We start from the raw sequence: 13,416 nt of genomic DNA on the forward strand, positions 1-13,416 counted from the left end.
TTGAAGGCCAGGTCAAAGGTCAACCAGCTGCATACGCTTTGGTTAAAAAAAAAAAACAAGCACACAAATCATTATCAAGGCATAACCTTAGCTAGGGATATGAGTTGTTTTATAGGGCTGGGATTAGATGAAAATTCAGTTGCTTGGACTGACAGGAGTGAAAAATCAAAGATGAAGGACCAAGGTCGCACCAAAATTGTGAAGCTACGATGTCAATTTCTGTCACAAAGTCCAGTAGGTTTTTATCCATATATGTTTTCACATTTGGTGTTATGGATATATGTAAATTGGAAAGTTTCCTTTGAGCAGATGGGTTTAAAGGTCAATCCTTGGTTCGTGTTCAAGGTCAATGAACTTCATCAAAATTTTCATGAAAGACTGTCATAAATGTACCTTTGCAGAGTGTGTGAAACTTGGAGTCACCTCAATTGAGTGCAGCAGTCTTATCACTCTTTGGTCGTTGCTTATGATTCTTGAAGTGATACATTAAAACAATAGCATAACCTCTATTCCACTCGACTGAAGCAGGGTATCCAGCTATCTCATGTGATTTTCTTTGAACTTCTGTGTAGGAGAGAATCAAGAACTTTGGATTTGGAGCCACTTTCAGAGGCCATTGGGGCGAGTATGACACCAGTGATGATACCCAAGAGCAGGGTAATTTTTCATGTTGGCTTTGTTCTTATTATGAGGTATGGCAACTAAAACAATATGAGTAGCCAGCATAAAATGCATGTTCATGCACCTCTGTCTCCTGTCTGTTCCTGCATGTAGTAAATGTGAAATGATTTGCAGAATGGATATTTTTGAGAAATTTAGTTGTTAGTTTTATTTTATATAGTGACAGTGCCATCATCATTGTGGATTTTAGGTGTAAAAAGAATTAGCCCAAGATGTGCAACTTTTTAAATTAAATCAATTTTATACATTGTAACTGAATTAATGTTGGTCTGGAGTATTTTCTGTACTGGACAGTAACAAACATTTGTGATTATTATTATCATTTTTTTGACATATCAATGTACACCAAGTGTAATTAACCTGCATCTTGGTAACCAGGAATATAAGTGCAGAAAGGATTACCTCACCAACATGGTACTGTACCTCTGATATCAGTGAGTGGGGTCACAATCTCAGTATGGATGAGGTATTGGGGGAAAAAAAGAAGACTTTTTGTATTTTGCGATTGTGAAGAAGTGCAGAATGTGATGTGTGTTGTAAAAAGCTGTCACGTAACAGACACTATGGAGAATACCCATGCTGGAAGAACACATGTAGAAAGAGACAATCTATTCGTAATTATATTAAAAAATTGCAACTTTTGTTTTTTTCAGCATTACTTTATTGGAAGGTTTGCCTTCATGTTAATTTTGCTTGGCATAATGATTGCATCTTTCTTGCACAGGACCAAGGAAGGTGAAAGTTCAAAGGCCAAAGGAACATGGCCCTGTCACCAAGAAAGAGCTGCAAGAAGAATCCATGCTGAGTCACACTGAGATGGAGGAAATACTAGATGAAGCTGAGGCAATGCTTGGGACTGTACAGGACTTTGTCACCGAAGCTGAGGATGAAGTCAAGGGCAAACTTCTGGAAGAAATGCAAGCAGGTATGGAAACATTCAATGGGGGTTAGGATTTCTTGAGTTTGAGTATATAAGAATAATTACATGCATGGTCTGCCTGTCACTGTTGCAAATTTTGTCTTTCAAATTACTTCATCATTCTAAAATGATTGACTTTGATATTGAGCACATGCCACCAATGTACCTAAATGTAAATGTGCAAGACATTTTTTTTTTTGTGTGTGTCAATGCCAGGCAATGCATGGCCATGATGATGTCATTTTGTTGATTAAAACCATGTAAGAACATTGTACAATGAACATATTCTCTCATTGTTTTGCATTTTACTTGAACCTTGGTACATGGTTCAAGTTAATCTTTAGTCTATATTGAACAATTCTTTACCATTAAGATTTCTTTTACGAAAATCATAAAAAAATTTGTGGATTGAAGCCCAGGTAAGTTTATCAGTTTTTTTGATAGCATGTGATAGCATGCATTATTACATGCAAATATGCAAACTGCATCTTTTGTCTATTTCAAGCAACATATGCCGTCATGGTAGTAACTTTTACTTATTTCTTACAAAAACAAATGTACATAAAACATGTGGATGTGGATTCTTTAGTCTTGAAATTTGTGACTTAAAATTAAGCAAAATGTGACAACAATACAATAGGGATTCAAGGGGGGGGGGGGATGCACACCAGGCACGCACCCCCTCTTTATATTTTCTTAAAACAAAAGAAATAAAAAAGAAAAAAAAATGAGGAGGGGAAGCATTTTTGTAAATGCACCTCCCCTGTACGGAATTCTTGGATCCGCCCCTGATATAAGAAACTGGCGAAATAAACTGGCACAGAAATCTTATGGATTGAAGAATCTCTTTACTTTTGAAGGTACTGATTTGAAGTTGTGAGTTATCTTCAGTTTTTTACTTGAAATTTTGAAAAATGTGACTCCATTAAGATGAACTTGTGGAAGACAGTGTTAATGATGCATTAAAAACAAAGTGACACAGAAATCTTGTGAATTTGATAACCTTTTTAGTTTGAAGATTTTAATTTTATATTTGGCACTTGTGACTACCATAAGGCTAATATGCCAGACATTTACTTCATCAGTAGCGATATTTTTCCCCCGAACTTTGTAGTGAAAAACTCCTATTAATCATTTCATTCCTGTGGAACCAGAAGTGAAGTGTTTAATTACAATGTTACTTCCGTTTTCATCAAATAATAATAATAAAAAAACCTGTATGATGTTGTGCCCTTCAGCTTAATCCAGATATAAATAGTCATATTCTGTAACAGACATTTTTTTCATCTCCCAATCCTCTCCAACAGCATGTGAAAGGAAAAATGTAAGAAACATGAAAGAAAGTATAATTGTGTGCATGCATGCATGCAGGAGGAATGAAACTTTCTTCTGCATTATGGACAGTTGAGATCGATGTACACATTCCTTGGTTTGGCCGTCGGGTGTTTTGCTGTACAGTCATTTTTCGATTACTCTGTTCTTCTTTTTAACTCTCCTATTTTTGCACCAGACTTAAGAAAGTCGCCAGAGAAAAAGAGGACCATTCAGATAGAAGACAAAGATCTGCCTCCTCGAAAGAAGAAACGGGGACGACCCAAGAAAGAGGAGACTGCAGGAGGTGATTCATCATCAAGAAAGCTGACCAAGGATTCCAGAGAATCTGCCAAGGCTATAAAAGAGCAGAGGAAACAAGAAGTACTGCAGAAGAAAAGGGAAATAAAGAAGGCTAAAGAAGAGTTGAAGGCTTTAAAAGCCGCAGAGAAGAAAGAGAAGAAAGAAAGAAAACTGAAAGAAAAAAGGGATAGAAAGGAAAAAGAGCGTCAGGAAAGAAAGAATCAAAGGAAGAAAGAAAAGCTTGAGAAGAAGACCCTGAAAGAAGTGGAAAAAAAGCTGAAACCTGATGCTAAGGACAACCAGAGTCATGTTGATGATGAAGTATTACTCCTTCAACAGAAACGCCAGCAAAAAAGAGAATTGAAGAAACTCAAGAAGGAACTGAAAAAGAAGAAAAAAGAAGAAAAAGAACGAAAAGAACACAAGACTAGCTCTGATGGCAACCCCAGCAAGAAAGATGGTAAGAAACCTCAAGCTGGTACTGGAGAAGGAAAGATGAAACCAAATTTTCAAAATCGAAAGAAGGCGTTTTCTGCTCCAGTGCAAAAATTGCCTGAGCACAGCAAAAGTACACCAGGTGAAGAATCATCGGTCCGTGAAGAAATGAGAGCACTCATCACAGAAATTGTTCAAGACAAAGATGAAGTACCAACATGTGAAGAACTTCTTCACTCTTCTTCTGCCACTCCAACTCCAATGGATTCTGATGGTGATGCTGTAAAGAGTGTAGCCCTTGGACAACCAGTGAAGAAATCTGCAAAGCCAAAGTTCAGTGTTAAAACTAAAGATGGTCATATGTTGGGAGAGCCAAGGGTCGCATTGGACTCCCCACAGTCCATCCCACTCAACCAGAAGAAAGCTGAAGATTTTCTAGAGTCAAATGAGGGTCAGTCAGTGGACTCTGGAGAAATCCTAGAGGTCAGTGGTATTATGGGTGAGGAGAAATCCAATGTACAGGAAAATGATGTCAACCGAGATAGCTATACCACTGATACTGATGCATTCCCACTGTCACAAATGACAGGCAACCAGCTGGAACCACTTTCAAACGTTATTCCCTGTACAGGTAACCAACCAAAGAATCTTACCAAGGATGAGACTGAATGTCGTTTTCAGGACAAACTTCCCATTGATTCCTCCACTGCGGACATTGTCTTGAAAAAGAATGAAGAATTAGAGATCCAAGAGTTTAGTCCAGATCCCATGGAATTGCCAGAGCCAGATGAACCTCAACGAGTCCCTGGACCAGTTCTGATTTCCACTTCTGTTAATAGCATGGGTGAAGACTCGGACCCTTTTGACTTTGAAGAATAAAACCCCCAGAGTTGATAATTACAGTCACAACACACCACCGTTCACTCGAAGTGTGAAAGAAAAGAGAACACATAATGTTCCTCTAAGAAAGAATTAATGCTGTACTCAGTGAGTGCTGATATTGTCACTCATTGTAAATACATGTATGTAATAAGAAAAAGAACGTAAGAATGACATGGTAAAGGTGGTCTTGGAGTTTGCTCTTCACACCTGTAGGACTTAGATCACAGTTTTATTTTGTTTTGTTTTGTGTTGTTTCTCTTTTGTGAAATGCAGCTTTACCTTGCCTTTGATATTCATTGCTTGCAATTTCTATCACTCTTCTGACATACTGGTAAGGGTATACATGTATCTATAATTCAAAACATCCACCTTTCAGTCAATTTAGTGGACAACATAGGGAATAGAATATATAAGTAACGTATATCTTGTATATATAATATGTAGTAACTGTATTCCAACTACTCAGTACCTGATAGTACCTTAGTTTTACATGAAGCGAAATTGGACCCATGTCAAACAGGACTCTGTAAATGATTCATTTCCATTAACTTTTTGGGGATGTGACAAAACTACGGAATTAGTCAGTGCCTACACTTACTCTACATATGAAATTGTATTTGAACAGCTGAATTTAAGTTGCTTTTCTTGGTGTGTTGCCCTAGACATTTAATTACAATTTATTTCATATTTAGTTTCTATCAAATGACACGATAGTGTAGTACTCTGTCAGTATTGTAGGCCTAACTGTTCTGATTTTAAGAAGAAAAAGAATCTCGATTAAACGACAAAACATGAGTTCATGAAATGATTTTACCTATGTATACTACATACTAAGTGTTCCAAGTTGTTTTTAGAAGAAAAAAAAGTGTTTGTTGTGGTTTGTACATAATCAGATTAAATTATTGTATTTACACTTTTTTTTTCTGTTTCAGATTTAGAGAAAGTAAGAATTTGCTGGAATAGAATATATACTTTTTTTCAACTAGGCAAGTGATTTTCATAGACAGTCTATGAAAATCACTTGACTACGTGGAAATAGACATAGACCTAATTTTGTAGTTCACAGAATGTAAATACTGTCGATATTAATGAACCAAGTATTCAAAATTTGTACATATGTTAGCTACATGTGAAGACAAAAGTTGTAAATGCCATGAAGTATGCCAGCATGAATGACTGTATTTAGTGATCATAAGATAACTGCTATCACTATTGCTGTATAGAATAGTTTGTAAAGTTGAGTATTTCTATTGTTTCAGATCCTTATTTTCTTGTGAAACATCTCGGGTGAAGTTGACTGCCCATGTATAGAAATTGTCGTTATTGTTGTAATGTCTGTACTGTAAAGAATATTCAATATGCTGTTGTTAAGCGTTCTCAGGTTTATCTTTACAAAAGTTTGCCATTTTGTGACTAAACTGCCACATTCCCTAAAGACAGTTTCTTACATCATAATTGCCTTTCCAAACTAACTGCTGTCAGCATAGTTACAGTTGCTTCACATTTCATTTATTGTCAGTGATTGTATGATCAATGAAATTTCCAGCAAAGAGTCTGAAAACGGCTTTGTTTCTTTTGAGCACGGCCGCGCAAACCTTTTTATTTTGTGTGAAGTCTGTCAGCACGTGAAGATAATTTTCTGTTTTTAAAATGATATCAGACATGATGCCTTCCACCCCGATGAACTGACGAAGTCATGCATTTTTTGTTCGTTTGTTTGTTTGTTTTTATTTTTTTTCAAATCCCGCCATCTTCAACCATTTCAGAAATACAAACATCACCTAGCCGACACACTTACCGGATGACCACTGTTGACTGATTTTCAGGCCTATTTTGTAAGAACATTTTGAGATGTGGCAATCTACTTTTAGGATACAAGTTGGATATTTCGTTTGGTGTTTACGCTTTAGGGGATGACCACTGTCACACGGTTTTCAGGCCTGTTACGTATGGATATTGTTGAATGGTTCCATCTGTTTAAAGAATATAAGTACAATATGTTATGTATTCTGCAGCATAGTTTTGTCTATTGATGGCATATTTTCGTTTACATAGTGTTTGTAGTATATCTGCAACGAGAGACAAAGAGTAAAAGAATATGTACGTATGTGTTAGATAAAGTTTATTTGTCTTGCATAATAACTTCAAGTTCAAGAGGCAGAATTTGATATGGCGAACAGTATGGTTGCGCGCATGGATCACCAGTTTTCCTTTTATGTTATGGCAATTCAGGTAAGCTGCATCGTTCCATCCAGTCATTTCAAAGATTGTACAAATAGTTGATTAGATGTGACAATTAATTAATGTCCCGTGCCAAAATTGAAACCGATGCACACTGATCCTCAAATGCAAGTGGGGCCGAAGTATTGTAAGGCAAAGTGCTTGAAACCTATTAGCAGGAAGTTTGCAATTGTTATTGTAACAAATGTTGCTGAAATAATTTTAAATGGAAATGGCAGGTTTTAGTTTGTACGAAGTGAACTTCATGAAAAGGAACAAACACACACACACACACACACACACACACACACACACACACACACAAATCAGACGGGGAAAAAGCCTGTATAGCAGGGGTGATAGTTGAGGATAGCGACTTCACCTTTGAAGGTTTTTGAGGCTTTATTTATTAGATAATATAGATACGCTCTAATAACTTGATCGACATAGTACTAGTACAGTCTGTAGTTGAACTTGTATGATGGAAGATCGGAAAAACAGAGATCCTAGCAGACTGAGGTACCGTTCCATTGAAATGATGTGAAAAGAAAAGGTTGGATAGAAACTACACCAAAAGAATGCTACACAAGTCAATGCACTGTGACTGTATAGGTCTAGAGGTTGGTTTTAAAGGAACATTGTCAGAAACCTCCCTCCCCCCCCCCCCCCCCGAAATTTCCCTCATATAGAAGAGAGCTAACAAAAGACAGATATCTCGATATTTCCCATGAACTTTTGAAGTATAGATTTAAAAGATTTCTCGTTTCGGTTCGTAAATACCAAAGTGTCGTGCCGTCAATTGAGCCAACTTGCTCACCGTTATCTTGTTTACGGGATTTAGGATTGCTTTACAGGTAAGACAAATCATTACTATATTTGTTCACAGCTGCGCAATCGTATCAGTCTTTCTAGTCACCCTTCTGTTGACACCGTACAAAAACGCGAAATGCATTCCGAAGTCGTGATCTGCTTCTTGACAGCCCGCTTGACAGTCATTGACAGTGATTGATGTATATACAAGGCAGTATGTCACACAATTTTATGATTATTTCAAAACGTTCTGGTTGTATTACATATTATTACATGGATCTGTACTGATTTTTCTAATACATTGTATGAACGAAATAAAGTGGCTAATGAGGTACGATATTGGATACCTGTTCTCTACTTTCAAAGTAAAAAATGTGATCAAATTATTGAAAGACTGCATGCGTCAGTTTCTCATATAGTCCACGCTTATACACTGTTATACGCAATATGTAAAGCATGTGCATCCCCCCCCCCCAAAAAAAAAATGAAATGTATCGCTTATCGCACATTTTGTATCAAATTTAAAAGTTAAGAAACCAGTGATTACGCATTGAAAGATAGGAGAGAAAAATCGAAAATCTCGATTTTTTGTTTTTGTTTTGTTTTGTTTTTGGCGTTATCTTTCTCAGCTCACAGGTCTGGCGTAAATCACTACGTGCATTTACATAAATGCAAGGGCGGATCCAGGAATTCTGTAAAGGGGGGGGGGGGGGGCGTGACTAATATTTCTTTTGCCACTTCCGGGTTTCATTTCATTTTTTTCTTTTTGTTTTCTTTGTTTCTAACGAAAATTAAGGGGGGGGGGCGTGCGCCGGTTGCTCCCCCCTCTGGATCCGCCACTGTAAATGTACATCTTAATTGTATCACAAATCAAAGATCTCCCCTCCCCCTTTCTGTCCATGTCTTTAAACTTTTGTGTTCTCGAGTAGTATGATTATAATGGCTTGCAGTGCAGTTGTGTTTAGCCCAGAAGGGGTTGTTACCTTAAGTACATTTTCTAAAGATATATATGTTTTCCTAGTTTTTTCTTCATTGCTGTCTTCTTTATACATAGCAATAGCATAATGAATTAATCTTCAGTGAATGACACGTGATGTACATGAATAGTTATTCCAAGCGGTTATTACAGTCCGTTATTCCGAAGGTTCGTAAATGAGAAGTTGCCTTGGCCACGTACGCACATATATAGGCCCTAGAATAAAAGGCTATAGTGAACATTACTGCAACGTCTGCGAGTCATTCCTCCGTCACACACACACACACACACACACACACACACATATATATATATATATATATATATATATATATATATATGTTATGAATGATATATCATTATAAATGATAAACATTACAAATTGTGTATTTCAGTCATCACACATCTCAATTTCATCTAATTTGCCAATACACAAAATTATTGTATGTTGTATTTAATTCACATAATGCATAAACACTCTTACTGACAATGCATACAGAACTAGTAAAGGTATTACGATTTAAGTGCAACTAGTTTTCTATGGATGTAGATGAGGCCCGTTTTATGCACTCTTGACGTTGACGAAAATGCCTCAATTTCAAAAGCGGTTGGTATTCCTTAAAATGTGAAACTATTTTGACAATTTGACTTTAAAAAGTTTCTCTTTGATAATGTATCGTTCTTTTAGCAAGGCGTTAAAGGGATGGTATAGTTCTGGTTGAGGTTGGGAATGCAGACTTTAACTTTTTGCGAGATGATAAGTTAGAAACCACGTATGAAATATTAAAGAGCACACAATACTATAAATTCAGAGTTTATTTGATGAAAATCGGTTTTGAAACAGCTGAGACGATATTTTTATTCAAAAACAAAGAAAAACTAAGTGGATCCTTATTATATGCGTCCTACCTTTTATTAAGACCACTTTGTTATTGAATATCTCGACCATTTCAAAACCAATTTTCGATAATGAAACCGAGTTCTTCTTAGAATTGTACAGTACATGCTCTTTCATACTACATCAGAGATTTTTCATCATGATTCTCAGAAAAAAAAAGTTGGAAACCCAGGCACCATCTTAACCAAAGCTATACCACCCCTTCAACTATGATATTGTAATAATTATGACTGTGTGGGGTAACTATGACAAATCTCAAATTCATTATTTTCTCTATAGTTAAAAAAAAGATTTGTACAAATTTTGCTTATTTAGCTCATATACAATTAACTGTTATCTATTTAAACAACTCAAAACCCCAACAGTACCAGGTACACAATCTTCACACCTATATACATGTATTATCAATCCTCTATTGTTTTTTTCTGTTCAAGTATATCAATATATTACAGCCTTTTATTAATGATGTATACCTTCATGAAATGTTTATACACGTACACTCTTATCCTATATACTCACCATCGCATTGATTTTCATTTGAATATAACCCGAGGCTACTTCTCGCCTTTGGATATACAGCGTATACATGTACACATAGGCGCCGGAAGTGGGGGGGGGGGGGGGGCAGGGGGGGCGGCCGCCCCCCCCCCCATCCAAAAAGTGGGGGGCAAAACGCATTTTTGCCCCCCCCCCCCCCCCCAAAAAAGCCCCCCCCCAAAAAAAAAAAAAATAATAATAATAATAATAAGAAGAAGAATAAATGAATAAACAAAGAAAACAAAATAAATATGTATATATATGAATAAAAGGGGAAAAAATATGGCTACAAACGGCAGCTTTTGGACTGTAAAATGTCAAAATTTTCAAGCTCGCTCGCTTCGCTCGCTCGCATCCAGCAGTTGAGCCCGGTGCGCCTCCCCCGTAATTTCTAAAGCGAAAAGCATAGCTACGACGGCAGTTGTTGGACTCTTAGAATGTCAAAATTTTCAAGCTCGCTCGCTTCGCTCGCTCGCATTGAATCGTTATGCCATTCTCCTAATGTTGCTGACAGTAATTGCCAGTAGTTGCGCCCGATGCTCCCACCCCTTAACTTCCAAAGCGAAAGATAAATATAGCTACAAACGGGAGTTTTGGGACTGTAAAATGTCAAAATTTTCAAGCTCGCTCGCATTGAATCGTTATGCCACTCTCCTAACGTTGCTGCCAGTAATTGCCAGCAGTTGCGCCCGATGGCCCCCCCCCCCCCTTAATTTCCAAAGCGAAAGATATAGCTACAAACGGGAGTTTTTGGACTGTAAATGTCAAAATTCTCAAGCTCGCTCGCTTTGCTCGCTCGCATTGAATCATTATGCCATTCTCGTAATGTTGCGGCCAGTGATTGCCAGCACTTGCGCCCGATGCGCCGCCCATTAATTTCCAAAGTGAAAGATATAGCTACAAACCCCAGTTTTGGGACTGTAGAATGTCAAAATTTTCAAGCTTGCTCGCTTCGCTCGCTCGCATTGAATCGTTATGCCATTCTCCTAATGTTGCTGCCAATGATTGCCAGTAGTTGCGCCCGATGCGCCCCCATTTATTTCCAAAGCGAAATATATAGCTACAATTAAAACACCAGTTTTGGAACTGTAGAATATCAAAATTTTCAAGCTCGCTCGCTTCGCTCGCTCGCATTTTATTGTTATGCCATTCACCTTATGTTGCTGACAGTATATAATTTGTCGATCGTTTCACACCGTCATTCCATAATCCATGTAAGGAAAACTTACAATGTTCCTCAATGACTGCGTTGTTGAATGTATCACATTCCGTAATGTATTGTAGTCCCATTATTGCTCTCGCACACACGCACAAGCATACAGACCGTCAAAATTACTTTATGGCTCCCCCCCCCATGTTTCGACCCACCGTACGCCACTTTACATATATATATATATATATATATATATATATATAATAGATATGTGTGCGTGTGTGTGTGTGTGTGTGTATGTGTATATTGTGTAACATATGCATGGTCTAATCTTGAGCCCCCTCCAATGTTTGCCCCCCCCAATCCAAAACTGCTTCCGGCGCGCCTGCATGTACATGTATCCAACACCATGGACCAGGTAATGATAATATATGGAATTTCATGCCCAAATGAATTAAAGATGTTTTTACTAGTATATCACTCCTTTCCCTTCAAAGTCATCATGAAAAAAAAAAGCATATCGTATCAAATTGTGGGAATTAGCCAATTTTCGATTGGATGGACGCTACGCGAGCGCTTTCCTTCGTTATTTTGTACGCTGGTAATGCGGTTAGCACACGTTCATAATTCTTTGGACGAACGTCTCATACGTTCGGCAATTTGATGAAACTAGATCTTCCCTGCAAATCGAGCGGGAGTCCAGCCTATCTGGACCTATTTGCCGAATGTCGCTCCCCGAAATGGTATTTGTTATATTACGCATTTATAATACGCAAGCCGAAAATACGTGGGAATAAGTGAGAAAGGGGCCCTCAAGAAATCGAAGAATATGTCTTTCTCTTTGTGCGTTCAAGAAACATACAGCGCAGGATGGAAAAAAAATCTAATTACTTGTGTGTATTCAGAAATTTACAATTCATTGCTTTCATAATTTTAATGGATTTTTTCATCACTTTGTTTATTCATTAATTTATTCATTCTGATGACATAGGGCCTACTTTCAGAAAGTATTTCACTCGATTAGTCTATCAGTATGCTGAATTATTATAAAAGGGTTAGGGTATAGACTTTAACTCCGTGGATACATAGATGATGCATGCATGGATTTTGTTCTTTTGGTTTTGTTTTTCCTTGATATTTGTTGATTTCTCGAAAATCATTAATGAATTGACCCATTCTGGATGTAACAATGGTGTGCCGATAATCCGAACACACACACACACACATACAACGTTTCATACACAGATCGACATACACGCCGAGTGTACCATGTGTACGTACCTTGTGTACCCGATCGATTTATACTCGGGCGCACTTATTACCATAATAATGTGTTCGTTCGTTCGTTTGTTTGTTTGTTTTATTTTCCATCTGAGAAGATAGCTGGATACTAGTAGCCCTTATTCAGTTGGATTATAGCTGGCCTTCCAACGTATCCAGTTGGATGTGAGAGAGGGACAACTGAACTGTAATAGTTATGCATATCCTTCTCTTGATGAATGAAGCGGGATCTTTAACGTGCATGAGTTGGCTCCATTATATCCGGGGGACATAATTGATTTGCCTCTTTAGAGGGGACGGGATGATTATACACAACATTATTAAAGATGGCGGACGGCTTTTTCATAATAATGGCAAGGCATTTAGACCGAGTGTGCCCTCTATAGTATATACTCAGCAAAAAAAGAAAAGGAAAAAAAGTAAACCTTTTAAAGTTTATGTTTCCCATAGAACATTTGGGTAAAAATTAATGTATTAATTATATGTACACCATATTAAAGGTAATTTCATAGGCTATCAGTCTGGTAGGTCATCAAAAAGGGGAAACTTTAAAATACGCATGAGTAGACACCTTTGTTTTTCTCATCCAATTAAGGCACAAAAAGTAAAAATAGCAAATATGAATAAGCTGTCATTTACGCGTAAGTGCGCTTCCATACAACAATAGAAAAAGACAATTTATTCAATTCAATTCAATTTATTTTCATATTTTCCAATGCAGGAATGTACATAAAATATAATAAAAATGAAGTTAGTCACAATATCCGGTCTAGTAAATCAATGTAAACATATAAAACATGGCGTCGATCTTCGTAAATTTGGCTCTATTTGTCTATGTATAAATGCTCAAAAGATGATAGAACCTACTTAATGACACAATTAATAGGAAATGTTAGTCGCAAAACTATAGCCCTATGATTTTAATATATCTTTGAAGCCAAAAAGTTTAATAAAGCTTGGGATGATGGAGGAAAATGATGAATCTTCTGTCAAATCCAAATTCAAATGAA

The sequence above is a fragment of the Diadema antillarum genome, unplaced genomic scaffold (assembly GCF_040938485.1).
Source record: "Diadema antillarum isolate AM-2024a unplaced genomic scaffold, OU_Dant_1.0 seq00000130_RagTag, whole genome shotgun sequence".
Taxonomy (NCBI): Eukaryota; Metazoa; Echinodermata; class Echinoidea; order Diadematoida; family Diadematidae; genus Diadema; species Diadema antillarum.